Consider the following 26,437-nt stretch of genomic DNA (forward strand, 5'->3'; position numbering starts at 1 on the left):
GAGGCTAAGCAAATTTGACATAGACAAGGTCAGAAAACAAGAAGAAACACTGGTGCGGGTTTATCCCAGATGGAAATCCTTACTGAAGAAAAAAAAGCTCTAAGAGTGATGCAGAAGTTATTCAGCCAACCCATATAACTGCAATCTTTTACTTGATAGTGAGTAAATAGCATTATAGATGGTTGCCATCTTCTACATGACTGATAAATAACTGTAATCGTTTCTCACTGTTACTTTGAAAAGACTTTAAAATAGTCTTTAAGACTACAAACTGAATGGTCAAAATGTTACTGATATAACTAATGAGGTCCAAGTTAGTGTCACTTCTTATAGACCTCTACATAAGACACATTGCCTTTTGCAACCATTAGCATTACCCTCGGCTGGCATTTAGATAGAATGCAGGTTTAAAACATAACTTCACATTTTTTGGGAGAAATTTAACTACAATTTGCAGTTCCGCCCTTTCCTCTCTGCTGTGCTTCAGATGTGCCTTCAGAGTCCTTCCCTACAGAAGCAACCTCTGGATAAGTTAAGTGTTGAACAGTTTTAAACTTGCTATTACTGGTTGCGTTCATTCAGCTATGGCACATTTTTGCAAATGGTATTAGATGCAGTAGGAGGAATCGAGGAAACTTTTTTTTTTCCTGCAGAGATTGTCTCGTGTATCCTCCGGCATTCATTCAAACCAGAAGGCTACGTTCATCTTGCAACAGTCTATGGTCTGGTGTAACCAGCAGTCCATGTTGAAATCAGCTACATTCATTCGCTTAAAGTAGTTACAAAACTTCCATTACTGAGAGAAAACACTGACTTTATGTCTCCACCCTACTGTTACACATAACATTTAGCATTTCTCTATTTTTCCCATAGTTCTAGAGTTGTCACTTGTGGCAAAAATGGCCCCTATTCAGCAAAATAGCTTCAATTTAACTACAGAACTAGACTTGGGACATTTTTGGCATAACTTTGAAAATGAATGGAAACATGAGATACAGCTAGTCAGGCTCTGGGGAAAATAAAAGCCCATCAAATAACACCATTTTATTACTTGTTGAAATTGTTAATAGTTATGCACGGGAATTATTTCCTGACAAACTTCATCAATCTTATGAGTAGTATTTAGGGCAGGTGAGCCGATATGGCACAGGTTTCATGTTCGGTTTTGGCCTCTGAATGGTCACATTTTAACTCCAGTGTGATGAAAATATTTCAGGAAACTGTTTTTTAAGGATGTTGTTTGGGCATTATTTGGAAAAGAAAACATCAAATACAATTGAATCCACGATTTTGGCTCTAGTAGCGTTCATTAACAGTGTAGAAAAGACAGTAAAGTGGCTAGAGCTAAAACTGTGGCACTTTGCTGTGTGTCATCCCTCTGACAAGGACTTTCACTGTAAAAGGGATGCCCAACCGACCAGCTGAGCTAACCAGCACCCTCACAATCTAGTCATATTTGTATGTGCTTACTAAGCCAATATGCAGAACTTGTTATTAAGTCAAATTTGAAGTTGTTTGGAGTCTATTTTTCCTTTTAGTTAAGACTAAACCAGATCAGTTTTAGCCCAAGTCCAAATTTACTTACTCCAAGTCAAGTTAAGGTGGGCAAATTCTCAATTTAGCTTTTGATACCAATATGTCATTTTCCAAAAATGTTTAACAAAGCATTTTAAACACGTCAACTGCTTATTCATGCTCTTCTGGCAGCAGTGTGACACAGCTGACTTGAAAAAGATGACATGAAAAGTTACATGACGTAGGGGAGAATGAGAGTGTGGGATCAAGTGTCAAAGCAGTGTGGGATGGCAAGAGTTAAGTTCCAGCAGTAAAGCTTTGACAAAAAATGGAAATGATAAGCAATCGTTGAAAGAGCTGGTGTTCACACACACACAAACACGCACGGGTAAAATTTGGTTGCCTCTGATGAGTAATTAATACCGGTCCTTCAATTACTCGTCTCAAACCTTGCAAGGCATCACATTCTGCCCTTTGGGGGCTGTGATTTCTGATAAATCACTTAGTGTGAGTAGAAGTGGTTTCATTTAATGTCATCTCTTGCCATTTTTGAGGGATATCAGAGCATTTGAAACATCTGCAGCCATGGCCAACACTTTCAGTGACATTTACAAATTTGTCATCTTGCCCACAATTATGCATACTGACACATCAATAAAGAGACATTAAATGAGAACAAAATTACTGTATCATCCTGAAAGTGTATGATCTTGTTTCCCGTCTTATGATGTCAAAGGCTCTTATACTGTCACATGCAACCTTAACCCCATGCACTCTGTTACAGTTTGCACTTGTAGTATAAATCAGAGTGCTACTGGGTGATACAAATCAACTCCCACTGTCCAGCAGAGTCTCCTTTCCCGAGACAATCATGGGAACTCTGAGCAAACTTCATAAATACACACGACTTCCTCTGCCGTTCCCACACTTTTCCCGCACACACTTTTTTTTTACCCTTATGTACAAGTACAGCCACATCTCATGCAAATGACGTGTAGTCATACTGGCAGTATCTAAAATGGAGAGCATATACTGATCGTTTCACCGGATGCCACTGTTGTTCTGACTGAGATACAGTTCATTATACTGCTTCTTTTTTTTTTTTTTCCAGATTAGGAAACTTTAAAAAAAAAATTCAAAAACAAAGAACTAGATGCTCTCGAATCATCTTTCCAAATGACAAAAATGAAAAATTTGAAGAAAAATGACAGGATGGATGAAACCTGCTACTGTCTAATGTGGAGTTGATGCAGAAATGCCTTAAAATCCAAAACAACCAGTCAGAACCAGGTTCCACAACATCTCAGACTTTGATGAAATGCTCAGTCAGTAAATCTTTCGCAACTTATCATGGTCTCATTAGCTAGTTTTACTCCCCTTAATTAGTGTGCCTGTGGTCTTTCTGATAGGATCTAATAATTCCATAGACAAGTCTTCAAAGAAACACTTTTGTTCAATCACTTTTCAGTGATGAGTCTTCTTGCTCCATCTTCTTGTCCTAATATGGTCACTTCTGGCTCCAGAAGCATGGCAACAACTGAATACCATTTACAGCATGTTGCAAACAACCCACAGCCTTAAAAGAAAATATATGTAGGTTTTGAAAGAAGTTATAAGAGTTCATATTTCCGGAGGTACCAAATTATCACTGAATTCTGAAGCTTGTCTCCGGAGATAACTCCACAGCAAGCTATGCATCATACATTCTAAAATTGGAGAAAATCAAATAACCAGTCGATTCAAGCAGCTGCCACTGATAAACATGCAAAGAAAAAAAAGCTAAAAATAGCAACCAGAAACTGAAATCTTATCTGCTTCTATAAGAAGTTTCTTCATCAAGAAGACATGAGAGTCCCACTTGTAGAGTTTAACAAATAATCTCAATATGGCTTTGTCACTAAAAAAAATAAAAAATAAAAAATAAAAAAAATCTTTCGAGTCTTAAGGAAACATCCTACATCGTGTATAAAGACAGCTTGAAAATGAACTCAGGAGCTATTACGCTGAGGGTCATTCACTATAAATTCACACCCAAACTCTGCATGAAATTATGTGAATCCATAGAAATGTCCCATGTGCATCAGGCAACAAATCTTTTTTGTATGTTTGACAGCTCTCTGGCATGCGTCCATGCAGAAGAAAGCAAGACTCAAACGCTTGCTCAGCAGAGTGCTTATTGTGGGAGACTGAATCTGCAGATGAGTCAAAATGACCCATTACACTTAATGTCAGAATGATTAGCCCATCAGTCCATCTTTAGTGTTCATGTGGGAACCAAACAGTACTCGCCTAGTTGTTGTTGTAGGATATGTTAACATGTGAACACTAACGCACTTCGATAATGCGGTCGTACCTTGATTTAGCTCTGCATGTATACGCACAACTAGCCTCAGCTCATCAGTTCCATCTTTGTGTAAGTGTAAGCACATATTGATTCATTTGAATTCCTGAAGGAAGCTGCTTCACATATCTTTCCATTTCCTTTGTCAGACAGCTAAACGAGTCCTGCAACGGAAAATCAGGCCATTACGACTATGTGTCAACTCGGAGTTACTTAAAGCATTTCCAGACTATAACCTCAGCATCATCTGACAAATCTGATTATCAGTGACCCGTTCAGATTTTTGGTGTAAAGCAACATCACTTGTCACGTTCACTCCACCTCCCACACTGATTTTCTTGCTGGCATTCAAGGAATTTGGTAACTGAATAGTTGCCAATTAACCTAATTAGATACAACATGTTCCTCCTTTATAGTGTCACTTACTTTTCCAGACTTTTGTGGCCTCCGTTTCAACTCTTTTGGGACGTGTTGCTGCCAACAAATTCAATATGAGCTAGTATTTTTCATGAAATAGTTAAATCTCTCTCAACATTTGATATGTTTTCTAGGGACGCACCGATACCACTTTTTTCAAACCAAGTACAAGTAATTACCTTTTAGTACTTGCCGATACCGATATGAGTACTGATCAAGGCCATTATAGCTCTTACAATTAAACACATTTCATTTTCTTTAGGCATACTCAACCCAAATACAACTGCACTTTGTGCATTTTAGTAATATTAAACTACTCTTAGTGCAACATATTGTTTTAACATTTTAACTTTCACAAACACTGCAGGAAAATTAAGCTCCTGTCACACTGGTATTGGTGTAGTATCAGAATACTTTAATGAATACGGAGAACATGCACATGGTATCGGTACCGGCATCCCTAATGTTTTCTATCTTCTAATGAAAGTAAAACATTTTACAAGATTTGCAAATCGCTGCAAATTTTCCATTTACTTTTTAAACAGTGTCCCAACTTTTTTTATCTATTCTTTTTTTTACATATATAAATTGAGGTTGTACCCAAGATACCTAAAAAGTTATTTTATTCAGTTATTTGCTATAAAGACTGAAAGGCACCGATGATTTCCACATAATTATTTTTCCATCCAGTTCATTACTTTCATTGTCACCAACTTGCTTGCAACAAAGGGCACTCTGTTCTCCTTTTGTTATTTCTGATCTCTTGTCTGTCTTCAGGCAGTGGTTTAGTGAGCCTGTAGCACATGAAACCAAATCAGATTGTATCTTCTGAACCATATTCTTTGAAAAGCAACTTGAAGTTGTTGTTGGCAGAAAATATAGAGTAATGACAATCTTTAATTAGAACCATTTTAAATATGACCCAGTATCAATTTACCCTAATGCTCAATTTTGGTCAAATTCCAATAAACCTTCTTTTATACCTTGATGAAAGCTTGACTCGAATGCTGAGCACATGACATACAGTAGTTGCTAACTTTGTAAGTCTGTAGCTGCACATGTTACATTTTTTTTTTAAGTAAATCGACCATTTTTACCCTTACCCACTTAAGCAAGTTTTATGCTTCCAGTAATACAAACAAAAGCATAACCAACCTTTAAAAGCTCTCTTGATTATTGAGTCACAAAGCTTGGCTCTAAGCAGTGGAGGTTGTTACTAATCACTACCTATGTATGTACAGAGATCCCTCAGTATTACGCAACTCAGTTAACATAGCTTGTTATGCTTTTGTTGTTGTCAGCTCATGGTTATGTATATTAACTTCCTGCTCAAAACAAGAGTCATGATACTGTAACTTCAATGTGTTTTACGTTTGTGAACTATGTACACAAACATAACATTACCTTAAACAACACTTTATCTGACTTTCTAAATGTCACACTTTTTTTAAATGAGGAATTACTTAACATAATCTGAAAGAGTCATCTACCCGCCAGAACACTTTCCATGCCCCCACTCCCAAAGTCCTCTAAACTATGAATTTACCATTACCGGTTCCTTCCTGCTGCTGCGTTGGCGTAAGTGGAACAATTTGTCTTGTGATGTTTAACCATGGAAACTGTTCAGCAGAAAGACAGAGAGATATTAAAAGTGGGAATAGACCAGCACCCACACATCCATTGACTATCAATAAAAGAAAGTACAGTTGTCCTGCGGTAAATACCAGAATGATATATGCTTGTTTTTTTTGTTTCTTTTTGGTGGGGGGTACGTACTGGGTGACAAAATACTGAGCAAAATATGCAGGTGAACAAACCCTGAACCTTACTGTAGGGAAATCCCCTTTATCAAACTGTAACCGTGGACACTCTGCAACTCTGATGGGAGGAATGCAAACAGGATTTTTATATGGCAACCCAAACCACTAACAGCTTCTAATTAAAAGTCTGAGGACTCATCATTGGCTCAGGTTTATATTCAGTCTGGGTTTAATTTTATTTGCCTTGCATAGTTAATCCCCCATGTCACCTCACTCAGCTTCCTCCACATTCATTCCCAGCCATTTGCCTTGTCCTCCTGTGACGCTCCCACACAGAGAGTCCGTAAAGGGCGGATTATGGTATGAGTCAGATAGAGAAGAGGTCTGAGTCATCTCCTCTGGAGTCTAAACACTATTAGTTCCCATCTAGGTACACTGAGACACTATTGTGTATCTGATTAGCCAGACATATGAATAGACAAAGGGGTGGGAGCAGTGGGAGCGCTCTTCCCCTAGGAACACTGGGTTGTGTGTCTCAGAGGAAGTCTACAAAGTTGCTCCAAATGTCCACAACATTTAAGTATGTATATCAGTCTGGGAGGTAATTGGTGTATTCATAGATTTGTGTCTGTGTGGTCTAGTGGGTTGTGTGGCAGAGAGAAGCAACTGTGCGTGTTCCAATAATGATTAATCCCTGAATAAGACCACCAAGGTTAAGTCTTTGTCTACACAGAAGGTCCATAAGTGACCTACACAATACATTCCTGGATCTGCATCAGTGGAAGCACTGACCACATTATTATAAATTATTGGAACTGAATTAGGAGAGAAAAAGTGTGACCAGTAAATGTAAGTTTTAGAGCAGGTCTGGCTGAGACTTGGAAGAAACTATGGTTGCTGTAAAACAAAAAAATGCACCTCCATAGAGCTAGTTTATTCCATCTGGCTGTCTGTAGAAACATGGTAATGTAACATGGTGCATTTAATGTTAGATGAGCCACACCATGTTTGCATATAAAAGAGTTCTTCTATGTTTAACACGAAACAAATTCATACTTTCAGCTAATTCTACACCAATATGAAATTGCATTTCTACAAAAAGGTCCTTGTTAAAGTCTCACATGCAGCAGAACTTTAAAGTTCTATGTCCAATTCTCCTATACTCCAGTGGATGTTTAAGAGCATGAAAAGCAGTAGTCAGTAAAAAAAAAGCCTGTTTCTGCACATGAGAAACTGCTGAATTTTGTAGGTTCCATCAACATCTGACAAAAAGACAGCACACATGCATGTTAATGAGTGCCACCAACCAGGCAAGGTTGGAGGAGGCGTCTGAATTGCGCTTACTGTTTGGAAACAAATGAAAGCCAAAGTTTCCAGGTCACCGTGTCTGACTTTCATATTTCTCTCCAAAGAAAGAAACTTTCACTCAGACTCTATCTCAGAATCACAGTCCAGTCAAACCAAAAGACTAACCAAGTACAGACTGCTGCAGCGTGGGAGGTCTAATGGAAATAACAGCTGCTTCTACATAAACTAACATCTTTTTGATGTAGACTTGAGTGCAAATTTATTTTTAGTCAAACTCAGAAAAATTCCAATTGAAAAAAGTACTTACATGTTACAAGAATGAAAGCAAGAAATGAATCAAGACTGATGATGATGCAAATGAGTAGGAATGCTGCATCTGATCCAAGTGCTCATTGTGCACTTCTGCAGCACAATTCATACGTTTCCTCTAAAAATGGATTACTACTAGACAGGTAAATGTTTCTAATTATTAATTAAATCAACTGCAAAGGCATTTTAACAGATCGGGCAAAGGATAACGCGCATGCAGTGTAACAAAGAGAAAATAACTGTATAATTGTTGCAGCTAAAATGAGGATACAGACATGCTGATTAAGTGGTTAAGCCAACTTCCACAGGATTTTCTAACACTGCAGGCAGGGAACTGCACAGTATAGCTGTAGCCACTTATATTACCCTTTCTACTGCCAACAAGCAGCAGGACCCGGAATACAGACTTCCATTAACATCAAAACTAAAGTGATGACGTGAATCAGTGAAATTTTATTGGTGGCAGTAAATACTTAGAGTTCCTGGACTGATTAAGTTATTATGAAGTTATTTAATAATGATGTGCTGAGGAAGGATGCGGTTCATATGCTGCGATTCTCAGATCAATACAGTAGATTTAGTTAGGCATATCACAAAAAAAAGCAGTAGAGGCATTTCTAAATGCAGCTAATTATCTTTTTTTATAGTTTCAATTTGTAATTCGAGTAAACTAGAGCTTACTTTCTCTGTCCATCAAATAACTACACTGAAACTGACTTAGATTTGCATCCCTACTGCGGACAGAATTACCTCAGACTGGAGTTTCAGAGGTTAAGGTACACTTTGGGACTTAGGGTTGCTATTGGGTGCTTTTTCAATCAAAGGAATCCACAACAAATGTGCATATGTAATCTGAGCTTTCAGGTGCCTTTAACAGCAGGAGCTGTGGTCTGTGTGTATTCATAGTAATTTGAATGTATCAAAACAAAGTTTGTTTCAAATTATCAAATTCAAACTGAAGTGTGGCTAAATACACACAGTCATTTTTGTAACTGGGTATACAAGTTAAACAGCTCACTCTATTTAGCCACTTTAGCTGTATGGCTCCCCTGGTGGCAGTGTGATGATTATTTGAAGCACCATTGGGAGGTTATTTTATACACACACACACACATATATATATATATATATATATATATATATAGCAACAAATATGAATTAGGTAGACTTTTAGCTAATACAGTCACGATCCAATCAGAATGAACTAAGGCCTACACTCAGTGCAGCCTGGAGAAACGCACAGACTAAACCCAAACACAAGGAGAAAACAGCACAGGCTATGTTATAAGGAGAAAATCTGCAGAGCAAGTAAACACAACCAAACGGTGTTTAACAGTTCAATAGATGCGTTTTCTAAATTTGAATCATGTTTCAGTAACTGTTGATGCTTTTTATGCTGCAGCACCAGTGACCAGAAAAAAATATGCGTTTGGGTTTGACTGAACAGAGCGAGGTCTCGTTCTCATGAAGGTGATGAAGGGACTACAAATCAGATGGAAATTTCAGCTGGGATTGGCTCCAGCCACCCCATAAAACATGTTTGTCTCATTCTCTGAAGATATTAAAAACATTCAAGATGTTAGACTTTCACCTTTTACTGTAAACTATTGTCTTTAATCTCATGTTTATCAATATTTTTAAAAAACAGGTGTATCTTGAAAATGCTGAGGTGACGTGCGTGTCATTCCAGGCTTGAAAGGTAAAGTGACACACGTGTCACTCCAGGTCATAACGGGTTAAAGCCTCAACTTGTTACAGCAAGTCATCAGCTTTGTACTCTGAGAGTCAGTTTTATTAGACAAATATTTATTAGGCCATCTTGTTTATTGCACAAACTTGCACACTTATACAGTAGATACACATGAGAACAAAAACACCTAAACTAAAAGTGAAGTCCATTGAATTCTATGTATATTCCAAATAAAAGGTTTTCTTTAAGGGGCTATAAGATATCCTAAAGAATCAACTAATGTCATTCCCATCTGTGTTTACTGGTTATCTTTGTAACGGCTAATAAACCGACCCAGTGTCGGCATGCATTCACCTTAAACTTAAATGGCTGAATTGAAAAGGAAATTATACAGTACAAATGATCAACATAAGCAACAACCTTATGATTTTATTGAACACATGATCATATTAAGTATTGGTACCGTTTCTTCCATTACTGTGGAAATCAATTCTAACTGTCATAAATGGAAGAAACAACTCTTCCCCCTGCAGAGGGTGATAGTTTCACACACAGATTTTTCGGTGAAATATTCCTCTACAGGACGTATATTCGCCGCTTCAGCACAGGACTAAACACATGCAGCTGCCTCTTTGTCCCATCAGTGCTGGAAAAACTTCAGCTTAATCAATATTCATCAATTGGTTACACACACACAAATCAAATTAGCCTAATGCATTGCCACAGCAGCCTTTACTGGGATGATCTGCTGTGTGAACCAAAACCTGGCTGCTTCTCACTGCTCTCCTCCATTGTACTTCTTAAATATGCTGATCAATAAAGCCAGCTGACACCCACCAAACAGTTAATACCCAACATTCCCCAGGGGGCAGAGTTTCCACCGTTCACCCTCTGGAAATGACAGAGGTTCAAAGAATCCACTGAGCGTGTGCTGGAGGGCACAAACCCTGAAGTCCACCACAGAGACGTAGAGCTGACGGGATTTTTGCAGAAAAGATGCCCTCTTCTGCCAAAAAACGGGACTTGCACTAAGGACCAAAGTTTACCTCCACCAAGGAGATTCTGTTATTGGTTTGGTGTGGCTAACTGAAATACCCAAAGTTACTGGTTTTGCATGAAAATGTCAAAAATTATTCATTTTTCTGTCTGTTTCAGATCCTTATCTGGATTCAGGAAGTGTTTAAATTCAGCCTTGATCATCAACATCACTGTGGAGGAATTTTGGTCCAATCCTCTTTCCACTGATTGAGTTAAATGCCCACAAACATTATTTTCTTATGCACAACTCTCGAAAGGTCCCACAGCAGCATTTCAATTAGGTTGAGGTCTGGACTGACTGGACCATTGCAACAACTTTATTCTCTTCTTTTTCAGATATTCTGTTGTAGATTTGCTGCCGTGTTTGGGATCATTGTCCTGTTGATGAGCCAGTTTCAGCCAAGCTTTAGCTGTCTGACAGATGGCGTCACATTTGACTCTAGAATACTTTGATATACAGAGGAGCTCATGGTGGACTCAATGACCGGAAGGTGTCCAGGTCCTGTGGATGCAGAACAAGCCCAAATCATCATCCCTCCAACACCGTGTTTGACAGTTGGTATGAGGTGTTTTTTTTGCAGTTTCTCTGAGCATTGCGCAGTCTGACCTTGGGGTGAGTTTGCTGAGATGTACACTCATGTGAAGATTGAAAACTGCCTTGAATGTTTTCCACTTGTGAATAACATTTCTCTTTGTAAATTGATAGACTCCAATTACTTTGGAAATGGCCTCCTAACTTTTCCCAAATGAATGGGCAACAACAATCTGTTTCTCTCAGATTATTGCTGAGGTCTTCCCTCCGTGACATTATGTTAACACAGAGCTGAATGCTCCAGACCAGAAAACTGCCAAAACCTCTGCTGTTATAGAGATGCCCACACCTGATGGAATAATCAAGTGCATTTGATTAGCAGCATTTGGCTGCTAATCAAGAAGTAGTAAGAAGTAGTAAGGGTGAATTTATTTATTTATTTTTCTAACAACACCGTTTCTGCAACTTCTTTAAACTTTAAAACAGAGGGTGTAGAAATAATTGTTTAGCCATTTTGACTTTAATTTTAACCCTTGGATGCATGGACGACCAATACCTACACTCTTCCAATTTTGGTTAAAGGCAATTATATTTATTATATTTGGGGTCAACAAAAGACTGATTTTACATTTAACATGCTTATTTATGACTTTTTATAAAAAAATATTCACAAGAAATAACATCAAAAATCTTCAGAAATTGTTGTTAGTATGGCCATCTGTCTGGAGGACAAAAAAGAGAATGAACATACATAAGACCAGAACACTGTCCACTCACATGTGCCCACGCAAACGTCTTTTCTCTATTCACTGTGTGCAGTTGTCAAACTATTTGCTTTTGGCTTTGACCATTGCACACTGGGGTACTGCTTTTCCAACAGCAATTGGTGGCTTTGCGATCCTTGTTTCTTGGACACATCTGGCATCTCTTTCTCTGCTGTTGGCCCTCTGTGCTTCTCTCCTGTTGCTGGTTTGCAGCTTTTGTCACTCCACACCTTCCCATTGCTTCAGTGATGTAGGTTGGAACGTTCGGGGTACCTTCCAGTCCACTTTTCATGTGAGGAGTCACAAGCTCCTTTGAGAGCTCTGTGAGGAAATGTCGCCGTGCGTTGGTGATACCTGTGGAAAATTCAGGGTGCTGAGCCCTGAAAAATGAGTAGGCTTTAGAGTGGCTATATAAATCATGTTGTACCACAGCACCATGGGCCACCTCTGTGTCTGGCACTTGCAGGTGTAGTTGCCAAACATCTGGTCAACGGTATCTACACATCCTCTGTTCTGGTTGTAGAAGAGGATTACTTCTGTTTTTTTCTTTTGGCTGTTTTCATCCACCATCTTGCTCTGGTGCATTGTGCTGAGAAGCAGAACAGCCTTTCCCTTTTTTCTGACATAGCTAATCATGCTGCCATTGAACCCAAATTCAGTGCCATGGACCTCCCTCGACTTGGAAGCCTTCATCACTGGAGGGATGTCTGGCTTGTTCTGTCGCAACGTTCCCACAATAGTCAGACCCTTCTCCAGGAGATGCTCTGCAAGAGGCACACTTGTGGAGAAGTCGTCTGTGGTGATGTTGTGACCTGTGTGTCTGAATCCACTGCACAACTGACGGACAGTGTTACATGCATGCTGCTGTGTCAAAATGACCTCCTGGTGGTGAGACTGCAGGCATCAGATGTGTAAGTGGAACAGAAAATGTATCCCGACAGTCACAGTTGGTAAGAATCAAAGGTTCCCAAAGCAAACCCTTGAGATTCTGTAGGAAATGCTTGGGATAATTTTTGACCCTGCTTATAAAAAACTGGGGTAGTGACACAAAAACTGCAATTTCTTAAAATGTATAAAAACATTTAAAAAAAATTCAAATGTCCTCAAGTCACAAACATGTTTTATGAGGAATACCTGGAATATTAGGGTGTAAAAACTTTTAATTTCAGAGATTTTGAAGAATAACAACCCTCTGGGTCATTTTTGACCCCACTTATGCATCTAAGGGTTAAAAGATAAACTGTAAATTAGCTTGAGTGAGTGAGTTATCATCTGGTGTTAATGTCATAGGAAGAAATACAATTCAAAAACAAAAAAAAAAAAACAGAAGAAAGCATTTTTAACGGAGAAAGCCGAGTTTAAGTGTTGGATATGATCATCTAAAATTCAGCAACTTTTCTACTTGGAAAGCAGGTGGAGACGGAGACCTATGCAGGTCCGAGTGTGAAAGCCTGGCTGACCCTGGCAACACTGAAACTAACCACTGTCAACTCATCTAGTTTTTCACTACAATTTTATCAGTCACAAATAAAATAATTGATCACCTCTCCTTCATACTTTGTACAACAGTAAAGGCCAGCTGTCCAACATTATTCACTTTAATTCCCTTATCCCTTGTAAGTTCATTCAAATATAAATTAATCAAAATACAGATATTTTTTAATGACTATTCACTTACTGTCACTTACAAAAAGGAGTGAGCTTTGTCGTGGCAGAAAAAAAAAGTCCAGATAAAGAGGAAAACATTTCTCTGCCTTTGATGTGATGCATATGCTTTTCCACTTGGTGGCAGTACAAACCTCTGAATAGCGCAGGTGTTGAAAAGTGGGGCCCTCTCCATCCACCAAAGTAAAACGTGGTGTATCATTAAGAAAAACAATTACTTTTCTTTTTTTTTAAATCAAGACTATGTAAAGAGAATTTTCATCCATCTATCCATCATTAATTTATTTTTTTTTATCTTAAGTCTCTGATCTTAAGCTTGACCGCTCCCCTGAGACAAAAAAAGTCTTACAAACAAATATGCAAGTTCTCTTTTTAAGAATTACAAGAACTGCCTAAACAAGAAGTGTTGCGACTCAATCTGAAAAACAAAAAAAGGGGGTCATGTTTGTTCTCTTTACTGCAACACGCTGTAGCTTTGACCTTCTGCCTTTTCTCTCATTGCATCTTCACAGGAAGTCGTTGTAGCATCAGCTCAATTAAATAAAACGCAAAAGTGACAATGCATGCAAGGCACAGAAAAGAAAAAAAAGCATGAAAAGGTAAGCAATTGACACGTGAAAGCTTTTTCTGAACATAGTTTCAGGCTCCACCACTTCCTCTGTTGTGAAGCCACTGGGTGCAGGTCTTTACTGGAAACCAGTAGCTCTGACTAAAATCACCACAGTAGTAGTGTACGGTGTGCTTGTGGCAGCCGTTAGTTACCGAGTGCACTGAGTGAGACAGTTAACCCCTCAGTGGCATCTAACTCAAGAACTGTCACATCCTCCATCTTCCCAGCTATACCATGTGGGAGCATCTTACTGGAAACCAGTGACTTTAACTGTAAACAGGCACACAGGGCGTAAACCTTGGGTGTGGGGATGGGTGTGACTGAACAATTTTAACTAAAATTCTGTTAGGAGTAATTGTTTGTCATTGCAGAGAGAAGGTTTGTTTCAGAGTTCAAGTACTGATATCAGACATGAGTGTTTACCCATTTAAAGAAAATCTAAATCAATTCTCTTACTGCTGCTATCAAGCCATAAAACCGGTCTGAAGCAGTAGCTTTTTTGCATTAAAAGTTCCTTCCACTGAGCCCTGAGGGTCAAGATTTCAGTGTAACCATTAACAGTGACACACTACACACATGCAATGCATTTTGAAATATAAAATAACTGAATCTAAAAATCATGTTGTACAAAAAAGAATAAGTAGTAACTGTTCTGCCAGAGCTACCTCCTGTGCCCCGATATGCTGCACCCAGACACAGAACACGAGCACTAAAACATGGCACAATTCGAAAAAAAAATAGATCAACTAACCAGTGGTTGAAATCTTCCATGTCAGTCACTGAAACTTGCGAGTTGATTTCTTGTGCTGAGGGCGTTCTGTGCAGTCAAATCTGAAACGTTTTGAGAAACAGAATGAAAGAATGAAAACATAACCAGTATCACAGTTCTTAGACAGCCACCCACATAAGCTATGCTCTACCAGTTATCAGCCGATAAAGACAATCCAATATAAAAGAGGTGCCTCAAAAAAGGGGGCGTAAAAAAAGGATAAAATCATAGCTGGCCACAGGAGCGTATGGATGCATAGAAACATGCACACACATTCACTGCACCCACTCATCACACAGTGTCCACAAGCACTTTCACAAAAGTCTGCACACTTTTACACATAAGTTACAAGTGAATACAAATAGAAGTTCTTCTAAAGTCTATGCAAAATCCCCAACGTACCACTGATCTTGTCATGTGAAAGTCATAAAACAAATTGTGGTTTTCAAATTTTTTTTATTTTTTTGTAGTGCAAAGTCTCTCGTCAACCCTCAGGTTGAAAACCAAAACCCACTGGATAACCTGAGAGCTGCAATGCATCACCTATCAAACTACAAACAAGGCTGCTCTCATTAGTTCCTGAAAAGCTGAGATGTTAAAAATACCTGTTTTTATGTGGGGGGTTTCTCGTTTCTGTTTTTTTTTGTTTTATTTTTTTCAAATGATACCAAAACTGAGAAATGGTCATGATAGAAGAGGAAGTGCTAATGTCCCTGCTCTGATGTGATGCACAGACATGTACACCATGCTTTTTATAGCAGACTCACACTCAAGAATTGTGGAAAACAAGGCTACACCAGTGACTATAATGATCCCAAGTCCCTGAGCTTTAAACCGTTTTTACAACAGTTTGCATTAAGGAAATGGAACATTTGTATGCTCATCCATAATAATTCATTAGGTGAAGCACTTGATACGATATGAAGGGTGATCTGGCACAATGGTATGCCTCGGATTTAATCCATTTTCAATTTTAATCTTGCTTTATTTCCATTTTCTCCATTGCAAAACAAGGAAATGACAACTTGTATGTGTAAGAATTAGAAAACTGGCGAAAAGAAAGTTGTTGTGAAAAGAAGCAGCTTGAAATGCAACTTAATTTCAAAAAGACTGATGAAGACACTGGCGGTTGTGAAATATCTGTATAACAATGACAATGTAAGGATGAAAACATGAGGAATGTGTTAAAACATCATCCTATGAAAAATAACTAACATTTTAGAAATGCCATGTATTTGACACTACATGAAAAGGGCTGGTGCCTCCTAGTCGGAACTTATATTACCAAGGGTCAATTGATCCATTTTCCTTGCTCCTACGAAAAATGTATTAGTTTGTATGGGATTCATTTATATTTAGTTCTTTAGTTTATCCAAAGCAACTTAGTAGTGAGGACACAACATTCAAGGTTCAGTACAGTGAGAAACCTTGGTCTATACATTAAGTGCTAAATATATTCAAATATGAAGATAAAAGATGAAGAGGGATGCTCCTGCTTTGATAGCACTCGGTAGTTCGCTCCGCCATCATGGAACCATAAAAGAGAACAGTCTGGATGGAGACCATCATGTGTGAGATGATAGCAGTACCAGACAAAATTCCTGAGATGAATACAGTGGTCAAAAAGGAGCACATGTCTCTTGACATGACTTTTGTATGATTGAGTTTGAGTGCAAACCCCGCAGACCCTCTGTAGGCAAGCATTAGTGACATGAACTGGATTCTGGCAGTCAGAATGGGTGACCAGGGAAACTTACTTAGAGGCAGGGAGACAGTCTTCCTTTTTCTTAGCTCAAACACTGGATATGCTGCTGCATTCTGGACCATCTGTTCCGAGTTTCACTGTGCAAGCAAGAAGATGTGCTAGGAGAGCATTGCAGTAGTCGAGGCAAAAGATAACCACAGTCTGTACCAAGAGCTGGGTGGCATATTGAGTCAGAATTAGCCTTATTTTTCTTGTGTAGTAGAGTACAAAGCAACTTTCTATATTGTGTTGGAGTGACTGGGTGGGATGCCCAAGAGCTCAGATTTAGAGAGGTTTAAATTCATGTCAGAGGCAAGCTAAGATCAGCGCTGAAACCAGGGGCATCCTCCGCTGAGACTAACAGGATTAGCGAGTACCATCGGCATAGCAGTGATGCAGCAAGTCATACAAGCACATAACAGAGCCCAGGAAGGTGGTGTATATTGCAAAGAGAAGGAGTGCAAATACCGAGCCTTGGGGCACTCCAGTAGAGAGACAAAGGGGTGCTCACATTTGTCCTTGCCATAACACTTTAAAAGAACATCCAGTGAGTTATGATCAAAGAGTGGGATCCCCGTCTCAGAGAGCACGGATAGCAGGATTTACCTTGAACTCGTCACTGAAACTACTACAGCTGGAAAAGAAACATGGTGCCTGCTGAGGGAAAATCAAGTGTAAAGAAAAACCATTTGGTATCCGACTAAATCCGCAAGGTTTGGAAATGGTTTCATAGCACTAAAAGAAGAGGAAGATAGAGGGGAACGAGGTACAACTGTGGCTGAAGTGACGACATTAGTGAGGCAGCAAAGTCTTAACACTGATATTTACAGTTTGTAGACATATGTGGAATTTGAGTAAAACTTTGCTTTGTCAGTGCTTACTTTGAGATGCTACTTGTCAATGAAAATCTAACTACACTCACTGAATACTGCCTTATCAGGTTTAATTCATTTCTAATCCAAGGCTGAATTGTAGCTAGTAAGAAGTAAAACTGTGACAGGGAGATGACTCGAGTGAAATTTCAGTTTGGGTGTAGTATGTGATGTAAAAGCTGCCTACTCATTTGTTTTGTCGGTGCACAAATAGACACAAGGTCTACTTTCATTTGAATGAGCCATTTGTGGTTTGCATTTGTCTCTGCAACATGAAGAGCAGAAGTGGCTACTGAAGACATCTGCTGATTGCATGCTGACATGCACTTGCCTGAGCAAGTACCTTCAAGTTACCTTCAAATTCCACAGAATTTTTAACCGTCACTGCAATTTTCCTCCAATCTTCAGATTTCTGTTTGCATCTCTCAGCTCAATATTTTGGTTTTGCTACAGTACTTTAACTGCTTTATTCTCAAGAGTTCATCAAGAGCTGCCATCAGCCAAAACAGGCAACAGACACCAGTGCAAACACTCTTGAATCACTTTCACACATGCACTACACTAACACTTCCTGACCTGTAGGAGCTGTACATGGGGGTCAAGTTGTGCTGAGCCTGTCCAGGGGTAAGTTTCTCCACTCTTCAGTGTCATTTCACTTTTTTAAGCCACAGTACCCAGAGATAACCCATGCATGCAGGAGGAGAACATGCAAACTCCACACAGGAAGGCCCCAGCCGGGATTCAAAGATGGGAACCTGCAAGGTGACAGTGCTAACCCATCAGAAGACCATGCGCCCCCTGCTTTCTTCTTGTAAATCTCTATTTTCTACTAATTAACTACTAATGCATCACATCATTCTCATTCATCTTTGTTAACACGAGGTGTTGATAAACCCAGCAAAAAAAACAAAACTGTTCACTGGTCTAACAGGAAGGTAATTAAGATGTAGCACAAGCAACTAAAGTGTAACTAATGGAAGAACAAAACAACACAGTATGATAAAACATCCATAACACGTCAGTTACCATAAGCTTTGCCATAATAGACCCATAAACCTGACACATCAATCAGGGTGCTACAACATTTTTACAAGTTCCCCTTCTTAATATTTAATTCAAGAAATGACTAAAATATTTCTTTCACTTCTAGCTTTAGGTCTCATTGTAGACTGTAGAGTATAATGCAATTCGAAAATATTGATTGTTTCACAGGGCTTTCCTTCATAATGTCAAAGGCTTTTCCCCTTCTTGCAAATCAACACTGTCAGTCAAACAGTCCAGATGACATGAATTGTAAAGAGGGGGTAGAGATATGTCAGAAACTGACACAGATCTCAGATTGTTTCATTACTGAGTAATATAATATTCTACAAAAAACAAATGTGTCCACTTTTAACCTACTTGAGAAAGGCCATCTGTTCAATCAAACTGGCTGGAAAATAAAAACAAGCTAAAGTTTCACTCTTGAGCATGGTTTTAAGCAGAATATCAGAGCAAATCAGATTAAAATCAAGGCTCAGTATTGCACACTAGTTTTAAAAGTGCCCAAGCTATGAACTCTTATCCATTTTAATTCAGAAGAATGCCAATTAATTCCCTTTTGATGCAATTATTAAGACACACTGGTTCATCCATATGAATCATAATTAATATTTTCTTCTCCTGTTGTAGCCCAGCACAACCATTGTCATATTTGATACTGATACACTGCAGAGTGCTTTTACAGAAAGTTTATCAGATGATCATTTTTGCACTTTTTCACATTCAGAGCAGAGGGTTTTCATGTGTCAGGCTATAGTATATTCAATTATTTAGCCTTTAAGAATGAGGGAATTAAGCTGTCTCTATGCTCCCTGTAGTAGAAAGTCTGTAATGTCTGTAGATCCAGGTCGGTGCTTTACACACTCATTTAGTCAGTCAACAACACATTTCCAGACAGCCCTTTTGACACTGACGATCTATTGTCTGACATATGTTTAAGGCCTATTCCAGACAGCATGAGGAGTTACTAAATTAGATGCATCAGCTCAAAAGGTCACCTCTTTTCTACAGTCCCAAGTGGCAAAACAGAAAAAAAGATGTTTAAAGCTCATGTTCAAAAGAGTAAATAAATTAAATGAAAAAGGTATGAAAAGATTTAGAAAAAGTATTTAGGTGGCTATACACCACATAGAACAAAAGCGCTGGTTTGTTTTGATTTTCTTAGGTGTAATACTGGGTGTTATTGTGACACAAATCTGATATTTTCAATCTCATTTCCAATTTTTTAATTAATTCTGGAATTAGAATTTCCTATGACTACACCGAGCATAAAAGTTTGAGAAACGAGTCAGGCCCTGCATCACTAGGTTAAACTGGTTTGTTTTTTGGAACAGCTTTCACTTTCCACTGCAGCGGATTATAGATTATGCAGATAGAATCGTTTCTGTAGAAAGTTCCTCAACACATGAGAAATAATAAATTAAGTTGCGTTTTGCCTTGCTCTAAGAGGAAGCTGAACTCTAAGCGCCCTTCACAACTTTGACAATCACCTTTGTCAGGTTCCTCCTGCATTTCCATAGCAACAAATCTTTTACATTTCCCCTAATTTGTCTTTATGGAGGCACTGCACACACAGCAACCTACAATCAGTCGGTTCCGTCTTTGACTTAATTTCCATGCATACCTACTCAACACAAAGGTTGGAGTATCGCAGCTAAACCGCAGAGGGCATTCTGTACAGTGATCACAGCTAAAACAAGTATGTGACTTGAAAATGCCAAATTAATTTATAAAGGGCTTATGGATTCATACTGCATACTCATTTAGACTGAAAGGGGTCTTTATTTATAATGAGCAAAGAAAAAGGAAGAAAATAGTGAGGTGGAAACTTGGCTAACTAATCTAAGTCAAAAATAACAAGCGAGGGTGTGATAATAGATCTGTACATTGTTCATATACATCAATGAAGTTGACCAAAGCAACAAATGTTAAGAAACTTGAACAAGACCATGTTTGACTTAAAAAGGATTCAAATAGATTCAGGGTCCAAGTAATGATGTAGCACACTGGCTCCCTGGGAGTCTTGAGCAGAGTATTGTTAAACCTGCAATAAGGGATTTTTACCATTTAGACATTTCTTCAAATTTGTTGACAGTTCCTCATTTACACATCCAAAAGCTGCAGAGCAACAGACACTGTTTTTGGTCCAATTCCCGAAAGAAACTCAGCATGGTTTTCTGCAGCGTGGTTGTATAACCATTCCAGGTTTATCTGACATCCTCTGATTTCTAACCTCTCATGTGAACATCACTGAACGATGGTTAGTGCTTTAATTGACAAAGACACTTGTCTCAGTAATTTCTGAAACAAAGAGCTTTCAATGGGGAAACGCAACCTTAGGAAACCACTGGGTGGCGCACTTGAGCAGCAACATTATGGTCCAAAGCAAACGGAACCAAAACCATACACAGGCTTGGAGCCTCTTAAGTAGTATGTAGGGCTTTCTGTCTTTACTAACGACAAAGGTGTAAATAAAATCATGAGTCGTGGCTGTATCCAAATTAACTGCTAGATTCAGTTTCAGAGTCCGTAGAATCAAGTTGCTGTCACAGCTTAATAGGGCAGATGATCAGAACAAGTCTCAGCCTCCTCCCCTCTTCAAAGGAAAAGAAAAACAATGGTGGCCAAGAAAACCATGACAGGCTCAATATTTTGTCCTTTCAGGGCTACTATAGTAACATGGCAGGAAAAGAGGCGTGGTGGATTTCACTTCTACAGGGGTCAGGATCCTGTATCTGCAAGACAAGAGATTGGCCTTGACAATAGGCTACATTCTGTGTGCCTTTCTTGTTTTAAAAAGCTCTGTACTTAGGGGTACAATATCTGCAAATAAGTCACAACTGTGCGACTTATCTGCATTGCTTGAAATATATTTCATGTGTCATCTTGTCTCAGAGCAAAGTATATGATGTGATATGACCTCAGCCTCAAAGTGTTAAAGTTTGTGTTGTGCTACTTCCTCCTGTTAAGCATCTAATTTAGTTACTGAGGATGCAAAATGGTGTGAGTGACAAGAGGAAGTTTGTGCTACACAGATCACTGGGCAACACAATGAGGAAAAATATGACTGACTGACTTTAGAACATACAAGGGATCAGAAAACATGTTCTCAGAGAACAAGCTTCTTTAGACAAAGGCTGCATAAATAAAATATGCAAATGTACTCCCATCTTCTGTCCACGCACACACAACTGTGCTTACACTCACATATGCACAGTTTCTCTTCCTCTCTCCTTCAAACACTCAATATTCAGCACATATCCGGGTTGACAGCACAACACATGAAGGAAACAGGGAATCCCCACGCCACTCATAATGAAACTCAAATAGACTTTACAACACCTTGCAAAGTTAATGTATATTTTACTTTTAATGAGTCCAAATAGCAGAGAAATTAAGTGGTAACAAGATAATGGGGAAATAAACTGTTCAAAATAAGGTTAATAATAACAATTATCATTATTAGAACAAAGTTAAGCAATATAAACTGATGCCATTTAAGTCTTTGAGTTCAGAATGAAAGCAAACCAAAGCTTTTATAGAGCGAAAATAATAGGAAAACTTTTGTAATTTTGGATGAAATGAGGGGAAACATTTATTCCACTCCGGTGATGAGTTCAAGTACAATTAGAAATAGAGTAATATTGAAAAACTAATGCCATTTTTCAGCCTACAAATGACAATTTGATCTGCATCTACACAAGACTATTAATATCAACATTTGTTAAGCAAATTAAACACATGAGAGAAAGTGCTCAAACAACCCTAGAATAAACTGGACTAGCTTAATTATTGATAGCTCAACTACTTATTGGTTTTAACTAACTTTAACCATACCCCAAAATCTACAAAAAGGAGCTTACTGCATCTCATAGCCTTCATCCCCCCCCCCCCCCCCCCCCTTTGATGTGTGAAGGATGTTAGCTTTATTATAAAAGAGTAACAGTCTATATTTTCCAGAAACGCAAAGTAGCCATGTATTAAGGTTTGTCTGATGCACGACAGCCCATGAACGCAGCACCTCCAAGCTGTTTCCCTGGTTGCAACAGTTTTGGGTTCATAATTTAGGAGCCGCCCTCCCATTCTAATTAGTTTTTCGGGCGGTGACGCTCGCCACCCAAACTACTTCACACACTGATAAGATCGGACAAAAAAAGAAAAAAAAAATAGTTGGAGTGAAGTTCACTCAGTCACAAGAAATGTCTCCTAACTGATTTTAATAAGCGGGTGTACATCGCGTGACGCTTGGCAACAGTACAAAGAGAACAAATTACGACTAAGTCAAAGAAAACCGTTTCAGGTCAAGTCATTCAATAACTTTTTTTGAGAAAAAAAATTCAAAAGGAAGAGGAAGACCGGGTTACTATCTACATCTGACACCGCATACTTCCTTTTATCTCAGTACAAACCGCCCATTACGCATGAGCGAGCGCTGCACGGTCTCCCACCCTCAATTTCCTTAAACTGGAAGAATGGACATCTGTGCTATGACGAGTTTTGAGTAAAATGTACTGAAATACCGCTGCAATGCAGGAAAAGTTCGGCTTTAGTGAATGCACTTTCATCAAAGTCTCAAGCTGCTTCCTCATTTGGGCTTTGAAGGGAGCGCACAGCTGTGAAGTGGACAACTTATCGGAGTTTTATGCGTTTAATTCATGGAATAAAATTAAGTGACACTTACCCCACATCACTGGCGGTGAGGCGCAAGTTTTGCACGTCTTTGCTTTTTTTCTTTTTAAACTCAGCCAACATTTCTTAGGCGCGCATTTGCACTAACATGACCTGACACATTTTCTTTCACTTTCAGACTTTTGCAGCACGGAACGAATGTCGTCCTGAACATAGAGCAAACCACGTGCGCGCGTTCTCTCATTCTGTCCCCTTTCCACTAACTTTCTTAATTGCTGCACCAGACTTCTCCGCTTCAACTCCACCATTCATACTGAGCTGTTTAGAAGACTTGTCGACTAATACATTTTCGTATTTCTGGGCACGCCCACATGCTAAGTCCATCCCTCCCTGCAGCACCAGATGAAGCCTCGTCATGAATGGAATTCTTTGGCTGTCAGTTGAACTAGATCACACACAGACAATGTAAACTCAACTAAAAGTGCCTAAATGTTTAAACACACCTATTACTGACCGCCATGATCAGGGGGTGCAGGTAAACTCACTTCTACTACAGAAAAAATAGACTAAAGCAGAGTTTAACAACTTTTTTTGTTTCATAATAACCACAGACTATGTGAAAAATTCCGGTTTCTCTGGCTTTTCCAAATGCTATTCATCACAGCATGGAAGAGTTTCTAACCAGTGTCAAATACTCAATACTTATACATGTGTAGTTAAGGTGAGCTGCAGTTACAGCTCAGTTAGGCCATGTACAGACCACTGTCCTTGTCCAAGTATACAAGTATGACAAAAGTGCTGCGCGTCCCGACCCCACAAGAATAGGAGGCAATGTGGACTCCTTTCCCTTGTTTCCAGTGAACCTATTATGTCAGACCAAAACAACTGACAAACAGTTCAGCTGGCAGCAAACTGGTACCACATCAAGCAGCATTTTGAGTGTGCTGTACACTTTCCTTTTTGATGCATGTTATCCTTCAAGGTTTAACTGTTTTCACCAGCTTCTATTTCTTCTGTGTAGTGGCTTTTTTTTATACTTCCTGGCTAATTCCTGGAACAGCAACTGTGGAGCAAGTGCACATGGCCATGGCCAGTTTAAGTTCACCTCAATACGTACATGCAGGGATAATTTGAATCAAACCACTTTTTTTTTTTAATGCGTTAGTCTGACTTTGAGAAATTCAAATTAGTATTATTTCAATCAGTCTAACATGTTCAGATGTATTTTAAAAGTCCAGGTTTAGCCAGACTATAATAGTTAATTGATTTTTAGAAGTGTTACTTCCACAGTTGCAGAGGTTACTGGCCAGGGTCCAGGAACTGTATTGAAATACATTAAAAGATGACAACGATGTTTGCAAAAGACTCAGAAGTGACCTGACGTGACACACAATGTGTTTTGCAAGAATTATTTAAAAAAACAGCGTTCTCACTCACACATCTAGTACAGGCTTATTTTCTTTACCTTCCTGGAGTTGCTAAAGGTGGAGAGGTAGAAAGTGTCTTCCACTATCAGGCCCCTCTCCAGTGGGACCAGCTCCCAGTTTAGGTTCAAAACAGGCACAGGATAACCCAGGCACAATAAAAAAATTGGACTGACCGCAAAGCTTTGGGCTTACGAGGCCTATATGAGACATCAATAAAACTAACAACCAGTTCATCAGTTTATGGTTGATTTGTCTTAGTTCTTTCAGTCAAGAGAACCAACTGACAGAAACTGTTTTCTCCAAAAGGTATAGGAGCTAAATGGGAACTAATCTGGCTGGCCTTTTCACTAGAACTGGTTCACCTGGGTGTTTCCACCCACCTTATTTGAAAGAACTGCTAATCTATCTAATCAAATAGTTTTAAAGAAACTCTTTTTTTAATTTATGAAGATATGGTCTGTTCTTGTACTACTGTAAGATTAATGGTTTAATTTTGTCATAATCTAAGCATTAAACCACTGGTTAAAGTATAATAAAACTTTAACCAGTGGTTTAACCACTTTAACCAGTGGTTAAAGTTAAGGGTCATCAAATTGGCATCTTAAAAAAACAGTATAAATGAAGGTGAATTTGGATCAAATATGACAGCCCATGTTGTACTGTTTTCACATCCCTTGCTTACAGAGCAGGATTCGCATACATTAAAAGATGTCACGCATAAAAAGACAGGGAAATTCAGCACATTTTCATGAACAGAGGAAGTAAAAGCAGAAGTTGGGGCAAAAGCTGATGTGACTTCAATGCAGCTTGTTTCGTTTAGCTTTTGATGCCTTGCTCAAAAGTAGACAAGAGCTAATAATAGTGGTAGAAAGGGTGTCCTTATTTTACTGTTCCACGTTCGGAGGTGGCACCCTCTGTCAATCAGTGTTCTTGCTCTAGACTCAAAGGAACAAATGTGAGGACTTCCTCAAGCAGGCACACGTCTGTGTATGAAGAAATAAACCATAAGTAATTCTACCCAGTTTCTGTATAAAGGCTGAGTGAGAAATTTGCTGTTTGGGTTTTTACAACTTCTCTGAAAGTGCAAAGTGCAGAAGCACCAGGTGTTATGTCACCACCGGGTACTTGTTCTTTTGACCTGTATTACTAAAGTGGACGTTAGAGGAGAGGGAAGTACAGATGTGGTGACATGTCAGGAAGTTCTCCCATGACAGATGTTTCAATCACATTTCTCAGAAAGGTAACCAAAATGTAATTAGGTCAATGTCTGCCGATAATGCTGCACACACGTCAGTCAGATTTCTGTTTAGTTTTTAGAGTGATACAGTAATCTAAGTTAGGGCATGATAGCAACCCTTTCCATGAACCCATGTATTTATCATTTTTTTCTGCACTGAACAGAATTTCTCAAGTTTGATAGCGGTTGGTAGGTTTTAAAGGAATAGGTTCTCTTTTTTGGAAGATGGCCATATTTCCTGTAGGAGTTAAATAAGGAAATTGATGCAACCTTCACACAATATCTGGCAGTTAAATATGGTGCAAGAGCCAGCAAGTGAACAGCTAGCCTTAACAGCCAAGAGAATACGCTCTCTGAGCATGTTATTAGGAACATCTCACTAACACTGGGAAGATGCAGTGTTGTTCTCAAAACACCTTTAATTCTAAATTGCATGGGTTGAGATAATGGGAGCATATCTGCTTGAAGTTGATTTGATTGCATTACATTATATCTATGGCTTTACAAACTGTACCTTCATGCTGTGAAATTTCCATCCCAAAGGTGCTTTCCACTGGAAACAGATGTGGTGACAGGGGAGTTTGAAGTTTGAGGCTACATTTTCCTTCAGAGATTAGAAGGTTGTGGCCATAAAGGGCTGCACATGGCCATAAACAATACAGAGACATGCTGTGGTATTCAAACCAAGACTGACTGGTATCAAAAGGCCCAAAATGTCAAAGAAACCATTCCCCAAACAATTCTACCACTGGCAGCAAGGAAGATTGCT

At 38.9% G+C, this 26,437-nt stretch overlaps 1 protein-coding gene and 1 long non-coding RNA gene across 2 annotated transcripts in view; one reads left to right on the top strand and one right to left on the bottom strand.

The window, feature by feature from the left end:
• LOC140312824 (uncharacterized) overlaps positions 1–23,353 on the bottom strand; it is an 80,271-nt gene extending 56,918 nt beyond the window's left edge. The window contains exons 1-2 of the long non-coding RNA XR_011917006.1: positions 23,057–23,353; positions 14,701–14,780 (exon numbers count right to left, since the gene is read on the bottom strand). This is a non-coding gene — a long non-coding RNA (uncharacterized lncRNA). The remainder of the gene's footprint in view (positions 1–14,700; positions 14,781–23,056) is intronic.
• pank1a (pantothenate kinase 1a) overlaps positions 1–26,225 on the top strand; it is a 225,008-nt gene extending 198,783 nt beyond the window's left edge. The window contains exon 9 of the transcript XR_011917005.1: positions 26,212–26,225. The gene's annotated coding sequence lies outside the window, so the exon portion shown is untranslated. The remainder of the gene's footprint in view (positions 1–26,211) is intronic.
• Positions 26,226–26,437: the final 212 nt, after the last annotated feature.

This window comes from Leuresthes tenuis, unplaced genomic scaffold (genome assembly GCF_036924035.1).
Source record: "Leuresthes tenuis unplaced genomic scaffold, fLeuTen1.0.hap1 SCAF_8, whole genome shotgun sequence".
Lineage (NCBI taxonomy): Eukaryota > Metazoa > Chordata > Actinopteri > Atheriniformes > Atherinopsidae > Leuresthes > Leuresthes tenuis.